The sequence below is a fragment of the Primulina tabacum genome, chromosome 1 (genome assembly GCF_025594145.1).
Source record: "Primulina tabacum isolate GXHZ01 chromosome 1, ASM2559414v2, whole genome shotgun sequence".
Classification (NCBI taxonomy): Eukaryota; Viridiplantae; Streptophyta; class Magnoliopsida; order Lamiales; family Gesneriaceae; genus Primulina; species Primulina tabacum.
Genome location: NC_134550.1, coordinates 57,487,245 through 57,495,892, shown reverse-complemented (window position 1 = coordinate 57,495,892; position 8,648 = coordinate 57,487,245).

Below are 8,648 nucleotides of genomic sequence, written 5' to 3'. Positions count from 1 at the left end.
TCCACCAGAACTGTGTCTTCATATCGTTGTACATCTTCCTGCCACAAGGATGAATACTAAACCGACTACAGTGCGCTTCAGACATAATCTGTTGTTTCAAATCTAAAACATCTGGCACTACAAGCCGGTTATTTACGTACAAAACATGATCATATACCTGATATTCTGACTGATGTCCTGATCTGACCATCTGAATCGATTTCTGCACATTCTGATCAGTTCTTTGGGCTTCCTTGATTCGCATAATCAAATCTGGCTCAACTTGAATCGAAGCAACTCGTAGAGGTCTACTAGCTGTATCAAATACTAAACCAGACAAACAACAATCTTCAACTAAATTTGAAACACCTATTGTCGACAAGGATAAGGAACATACCTTTCGACTCAATGCATCCGCTGCTGCATTTGACTTTCCTGGATAGTACTTGATCTCGCAATCAAAATCTTTCAGTAGATTGATCGAGCAAAACTTGCATTGTGATATCCTCAATAAAAATATGTTTTTGTATGCTCAAGATTTAATCGCAAGTGCACGATGTCAAGTAATAGAATAGTGTACGTGAGTACGAGTATCGTTCCACTGAAGACTGTGTTTAACAATTATTATTCCAGTTATTAAAACTTTAGCAACGAAAGTTGAGTGATTGTTTTATAACTAATAAAACTAAATAAACAAGTTCAAGAATTTAATGATGAAATATGAATGCTAGATCAATTGATTAAATTTCAATGATAAATGAATTTGTTGGGAATTCTGGTTCACCTACCCCTTATTAATTTGTTAATTCGTTCGATCGTGTTTGTATGCTTCCGACAGGATCTCCTATTCAATTGAACACACTCTCTCGAGCTATGCCAAACTAATTCTACTCAATGAAGTAATTAAATGTCTTTAATTATTTATCAAGAGTGAATCGCATTTCGATTTATGAAATCCCCTAATTTTCGACCCTTAGAACTATGACTATCGGCACGTATCCAATTTCATATATCTATGTAAATTGTAGATCCGCAGATTATACTACTCGATCATATCACTAGTTATTCTCTCGAACTCACTCGTGATATGAAAACGTCGTTAAAGTTAGCTACGCTCTAACAACACAATAAAACAATAGTATAACCAAGAACAAATCACAAATTGAAATATAAATTAACTAAATCAAAGGTTGGGGTAGGATCCCCTTAAATCCCAACAAATATTAAAGTTTAGCTACTAAAGTTCATGATTGAAAATCAACAAAACAAAGTTCAAATGATAAAAACTAAATAAGAAATACTAGAGCTGACGAAAAACGCGAAGAACGACGCCCGGAAAACTTCAAATCTTCAATCCAAGCGCAAAGTGCTCTCCAAGGCTTGTGTTGCTGTTGAATAATGTCTAAAAAACTCTCAAAAAGTCGTCCACCATCCTTCCATATCAGCCATCCCTCCGAAATAAGGCAAGGAATCGCGCATGATATTTTTCCAAAAATAGGTGGCGCTCGGGCGGTAGAAAAGTACCGCTCGAGCGCCACACCTTCTGTAGACTTGTTTGGGATATGCGGCATTCGCGCTCGGGCGGTAGAAAACTACCGCTCGAGCGCCGACTCTTCTGTAGTTTGGCCTTCGTAAGGCATCTCTGGCGTCCGGGCGGTAGAAAATTACCGCTCGGGCGTCGCTCATTCTGTCCATTGCCTTCTATTTTGTACACTTTGCTCCATTTTTGGTTTTCCGACCATTTTTCTTGCAAATTCATCACCCAACAGTGAGACATGATAATATGCAAATGATTACTCTAAAATGAACAAAATGTAAATGAAATGCATGCATGCACAATGCAAACACAACTAAAACTAATGCAATAAAGCACGTAAAAACCACACCTATCAACCCCCTCATACTAACCTTTTGCTTGCACTCAAGCAAAATAGGTTACAAACCATAACCAAAATACGAAACAAACACAAAATGAAAGAATTAAAATAACGAAACTGATGGTGAAGTAGCAAACTGACATCTCCTGCCTCAGCGGGTTTGTGAACCACATCCAATTAGTCAAATCACAACAGTCATCAATACCCCTTTTAAAGCACCTTATAGCGTTTTGATTTGACCAAAAAGTGTGGTCGTGTGTGGTCGTGTGTGTGCTGTGGGTCTCACTAGCTCGTGCTTCAGACAGTTTTATTCGAAAATCATGCGAGTCACCAAATCAATAGTTCAATGCAAGTTTCCCTATCCTGAGTTCTGTTTTTAGTTGTGACCAACAAGTGAACACAAAGCGACAAAATTTCAAGGTTGTACAACAGGAATTAGGGAGTCAATATCATGGGGTTTCAAACGGCTCAAAAATATGGGACGTACACTGATCATTTTCATTATGCACTTGTCAGAATTTTTTTATCTGACATTCCTCAACGCCTTACATCTCCATCTATTTAGCCTTGGGATAGGATTTCATCTCTTTTTGGCTCCCCCCACACCTTACATCCCCTTTTTTCATTCACAAAATTATTATTTCTTTTTTTTAGTGCATAATTTTCTCAAGTGTACTCCATAGGTTTTGAGTATATGGAACGTTTGTTTATTTGGCTTAGGGATAACTCTTGAGGTATTATGCACAATTGGGACGAAATTTATTCCGGTGGACTCAAGTGATCAACTCTATTTCATGTCACTGGTCGGTCACGACTGTCAACAAAAATTCACTCAAGTTCGACTTGCATCTCATGTTTTTCCAGTTTCTCCCACAGATTCTTAAACTCGACTGTCGTTTACACTACTAATAACACCCACTATGTGCGCATATGGAAATTTTCAATTCACTGGGGTATGCATAACGAGTGATAAGACTAAGTAATATGCAGTTCGTTTAACCCAAAATCATCCCTGGCTACCAATTTACTAATGTCACCATCAACTGACTAGATGACCCCCTCATACTAAGGGTGTGCAATGTCCCCATTGCACCAAACATACGGACACACAAAAACGAACATAGAGATGCAGAACAAAGATAGCAATGCAAAATAAATAACCAAATGAACAAAAATACGAAAACACAAATAATGCATTAGAAAAGAAATTGGGAAAGAGAAGGGGAAACAGTAAACTCCCCTGATCAAGGCTCATCCTCATCATGCTCCAGCGGTGGCACTCCTGCGGCATCCCCATGCTGAAATAATCATACTGGAATTGGAATGGGGGAGGAGGTAGCGGAGTCGGTGGGATGGTCCCTGGGTCAACGCCCCCATGCACAAGCAAAGAGCGCATCATGGAATCAAGGTGAGATAAATGGTCCGTGACGTAAGAGTTGAACTGACTCTGATGCGCTTGGAAGGCGAGATTTTCATCCATCTTATCATTCTGAGTTCGCCTGCGCGGTTGTGGTGGTAGGCGGCGTGGGACGGCAGTGCTTGATCCACCGGCTTCCTCCTCCTGAGGGGGGAATTCACTGATTCGTTTAGCACGTTTCCGCTGGAGGTCGTCCACACAAATAGGCTTCATAGGCTGCAACCACTCCTCATCATCGCGAAATATGACTCCCGCTCTAGCACATAACTCAGAGATGATGGTGGGAAAGAACAAGCCGACATGACTGTTTTGGGCGCTCAGTGTGATTTGCGAATTTATAAGTTTGCCCACATTGATGTCGTATCCCTCGGTCAAAGCATAAAGCAACACCGCCCGCTATTTCTGTACCTCGCTCTTATGCGAGACCGGCATCATCCTCCGAGCCACAAATAGATACCAAAGGGCAACTCGAGCTTTCAAATATTTCTCGTCAAAACAGCTTGGCGAGCCGCCCAATGGTTTCCACATCGCGCCCGGATGGCACAATGTTGCGAGAATAGTATCATAATTCGGGTCGGTGACTAATGCCTGGAAGCGAGAGTCGTCCACTTCCGCTGTCTCTAACAGTGCGTTGATCGTAACCGAGTCATACGGTACATGACGACCCCTAACAAAAACCACACCATCTCTCCCCTCCGCCGCATTGGCATAGAATTCGCGAACCACTGAGACTACCGCCGCCTTAGGTAGATTACCGAATTGTTCCCATTCACGCCTTTCCAAATCGACAAGAATACCCAAGTGTCTATCCTCAAACTGTCTCCGAACTCCCCTCTCGGCTATGGGGTTTCGGTGAATTTTGGCATGCTCATATCTAGCCCTAGCCTCCATACTGACAAAACGATGTCTATCAAAGGCGGAAGACGAAGTAGAGGAGCCGGGGTTACCTCTTTGTTTCTTGGGAGCCATGGTGTGTGAAGATGGAGATGGTGACCGGAGAAGAAGACCCGATTGATGGAATATGCGTGTGTCTCTACGAAGAAATTCCACCTTGCCGAGGATTGGAGGAGGAATTGACAACCTGCACCACAAAATCGAAAAAGGGTTTGAGAGGAGTTAGGGATTTGGGGAGGGATTTTGGGAAATTTTCGTGCAGAATGAAGAAAGGGGAAAGGGATTTCGCGTTTATAAAGCAGTCGCGCTCGAGCGGTAGAAAACTACCGCTCCAGCGCGAAACTCTCTGGAATTTGTGTCCAGAGGTAAGCGCTCGCGCTCGGGCGGTATAAAATTACCGCTCGAGCGCCAACCTCTCGGGAATCATTATCCCGAGGTAAGCGTTCGTGCTCGGGCGGTATAAAATTACCGCTCGAGCGCGAACCTCTTTGCCCAAAATTGCTTAAATTCAAATTGTTTCTTTTTTTTATATATGAAAACAACACAACAGCAGAAGACAATATATAAATTGACACGAAAGAGAAATTAAATCAAATGCAAGAGAAGGGGAAGAAAAGTAGTTCTCAATTTATAGTCGAGAGCTTGACTGTCGGTCCGTCTCAGTTCGGCATGTCTTGGAACCGGGTGATTCCAAGTTGTGGCTCAATTGTGCCACCTATGTAGTGCTTCAGGCGCTGGGCATTGACCGTAAATGTCCCATCTTTCCCATCTTTCAATTCTACAGCTCCCGATGGATAAACTTTCGAGATCATGAACGGACCAGACCATCGCGACTTCAATTTTCCGGGAAACAGTCGCAACCGGGAGTTGTAGAGCAGAACATTTTGTCCCTCTTTGAATTCTCTTTCAATGATCCGCTTATCATGAGCTTTCTTCGTCTTTTCTTTGTACGACATGGCTAGATCATAGGCCAGATTTCGGAACTCTTCTAACTGATCCAATTGAAGCAAACGCTGTTCACCTGCATCAGTAAAATTAAAGTTCAGTGCTTTTGTGGCCCAGTATGCGCGATGCTCTAACTCTACAGGTAGATAACATGCTTTACCAAACAAAAGCCTATGCGGTGTAGTGCCTATAGGTGTTTTAAAAGCAGTCTTATATGCCCAAAGAGCATCATCTAATCTCACCGACCAATCTTTCCTACTGACACCTACCACTTTCTCCAAAATCCGCTTAATCTCTCGGTTAGACACTTCCACTTGACCACTCGTCTGGGGGTGATAGGGGGTAGAGATCTTATGTGTGACACCATATTTGCTCAAAAGTTTTTCAAATAGTTTGTTGCAAAAATGAGTGCCACCATCACTAATGATTGCTCGTGGTGTTCCAAATCGGTTTAAAATGTTTTTCTTTAAAAATTTTAGGACCACTTGAGCATCATTAGTGGCGTATGCTTCCGCCTCTACCCACTTAGACACATAATCCACCGCAACCAAGATGTATTTTTTCGTGAAGGAACTGAGAAACGGTCCCATGAAGTCTATCCCCCATACATCAAAAACCTCACACTCAATGATATTATTTAAAGGCATTTCATGACAGTTAGAAATGTTACCTGACCGCTGGCATTTATCGCAGGCTAGGACATAAGAACGAGCATCTTTAAAGAGGGTTGGCCAATAAAAGCCACATTCAAGTACCTTAGATGTCGTCCTCGTTGGTCCAAAGTGACCACCTACCTCACGGTCATGGCAATGATTGAGAATTTGACCGAATTCTTCCTCCGCAACACACCGTCTTATCATGGAATCTGCACAAATCTTAAACAAAAACGGTTCCTCCCAAAAATAGTATTTCACGTGAGAAAAGAATTTCTTTCATTGGTGAAACGATAGGTTTGGTGGAGGTGTGCCTGTGACAAGAAAGTTAGCGAAATTTGCATACCAAGGACAATTTCTCACCTCAAATAGTTGCTCATCAGGGAACCAATCATTGATAGCATGCTCGACAGAATCATCACAGATAAATTCTAATCTTGACAAGTGATCCGCTACCACATTCTCAACACCTTTCTTGTCTTTGATTTCTAAGTCAAACTCTTGCAATAATAAAATCCACCGAAGTAAGCGTGGCTTTGCATCTTTCTTAGCAAGTAAGTATTTAAGGGCAGAATGATCAGTGAATACAATTACTTTGGACAAAATAAGGTATGAATGAAATTTGTCAAGTGCAAATACTACTGCAAGTAATTCCTTTTCAGTTGTTGCATAATTCAATTGAGCCTCATCTAAGGTCTTACTTGCATAGTAAATTGTATGAAATACCTTGTTTTGCCGCTGGCCAAGTACGGCCCCCACTGCAGTGTCACTGGCGTCGCACATGATCTCGAAAGGTAGATCCCAATCCGGTGCTACCAAGACGTGAGCCGTCACCAAGCGCTCCTTCAAATTCTCGTATGCCTGTAAACAGTAAGAATTGAAATCAAATGACACATCTTTCATAAGTAAGGAAGATAGAGGTTTGGCAATTTTTGAAAAATCTTTTATGAAACGCCGATAAAAACCGGCGTGGCCTAGAAAACTTCTAACTCCCTTTATAGATGCCGGAGGTGGTAAGTTCTTGATAACTTCAAATTTCTCCTTATCCACCTCTATTCCGTGCTCCGAAATCTTGTGCCCTAGGACAGTTCCCTCTTGTACCATGAAATGGCACTTTTCCCAATTTAGCACCAAATTCGTCTCCTCACATCTCAACAACACCACCTTCAAGTTCTGCAAACAGTCATCAAAAGAAGGGCCGAAAATAGAGAAGTTATCCATAAAAATTTCAAGAAAAGTTTCTATCATATCATGGAATATAGAGGTCATGCAACGTTGAAATGTGGAAGGGGCATTACAAAGACCAAACGTCATGCGGCGAAAAGCAAAAGTTCCATAAGGACAAGTGAAAGTGGTTTTCTCTTGGTCCTCAGGTGCAATGGTGATTTGATTATACCCCAAATACTCATCTAGAAAACAATAAAACTCATGACCCACTAACCTCTCAAGCATTTGATCAATAAAGGAAAGGGGAAAGTGGTCGTTTCGGGTGGCATCATTCAATTTCCTATAATCAATGCACACACGCCATCCCGTAACAGTCCTAGTGGGTATTAGTTCATTATTATCATTTGTAATCACAGTAATCCCACCCTTTTTTGGCACACACTGAACCGGACTTACCCATGCACTATCAGATATAGGATAGATAATACCTGCATCGAGAAGCTTAATCGTTTCTGCCTTTACTACCTCTTGCATCTGTGGATTCAATCTTCTCTGAGGTTGCACAAGAGGTGAGTACTTGTCTTTCATCAAGATCTTGTGCATGCAGATTGATGGATTGATCCCTTTGATATCCGCCACCTTCCACGCAAATGCACCCTTGTGCGCTTTCAGAACCTCCAACAGTTTGTCTTCCATCACATCTGTCAAAGCAGCAGAAATAATGACAGGTAAAGTTTTATTCTCACCTAAGTACACGTACTTGAGGTGTGGAGGCAACGGCTTTAGCTCAAGTGTTGGTGGCTCCTCGATGCTTGACCTTTGAGGGGTCAAATCCCTTCGTTCTCCTAGATCCTCCAGTCGCATCCTCATTGGCTTTTTCCATGGATGGTTGGCATTAAAGTGTGCCACTATTTCAGCTTTTTCTTCATCCAATTCCTCTTCTCCCAATTCAGTAGTGATAGTGGCCTCCAAAGGGTCCCTAAGAGCATCCTGCACATAGTGAGACACAAGAGAGTCAAAAGCATCAATTCTAAAACAACTATCAGAATGCAGTGTGTGCTTAAGTGCATTAAAAACATCAAAGGTAATCTCTTCCTCGCCCACTCTCAATCTCAACTTCCCTTCTTGCACATCAATCAGTGCCTTGCCAGTTGCAAGGAACGGTCTCCCCAAAATTAGAGGCATCTCTGTATCCTTCTCCATGTCAAGAACCACGAAATCCGCAGGAAAAATGAATTTGTCCACTTTCACTAGCACATCCTCAATCACTCCGCGGGGGTACTTGACAGATCTGTCAGCCAGATGCAAGGACATCCTCGTCGGCTTAGGCTCTCCCAACCCAAGTTTCCTAAACACAGACAATGGCATAAGATTAATACTTGCATCAAGATCACATAACGCTTTATGAAAAACAACATCACCAATCATGCAAGGAATAGAGAAACTCCCTGGGTCTTTTAGTTTCGGTGGGATTTTGTTTTGCACCAAAGCGGAGCAATTTTCAGTTAAGTTCACTATCATGTGATCCTCCAACTTCCTCTTATTAGCTAAAATGTCCTTCAAAAATTTAGCATAACTAGGCATTTGCATTAAAGTATCGGCGAAGGGAATATTGATATGTAATTTTTTGAATACCTCAAGAAACTTACCGAATTGTGCATCTAGTTTTGCTTTTTTCAATGCTGCAGGAAAAGGAGGGGGTATAACAATTTTTGG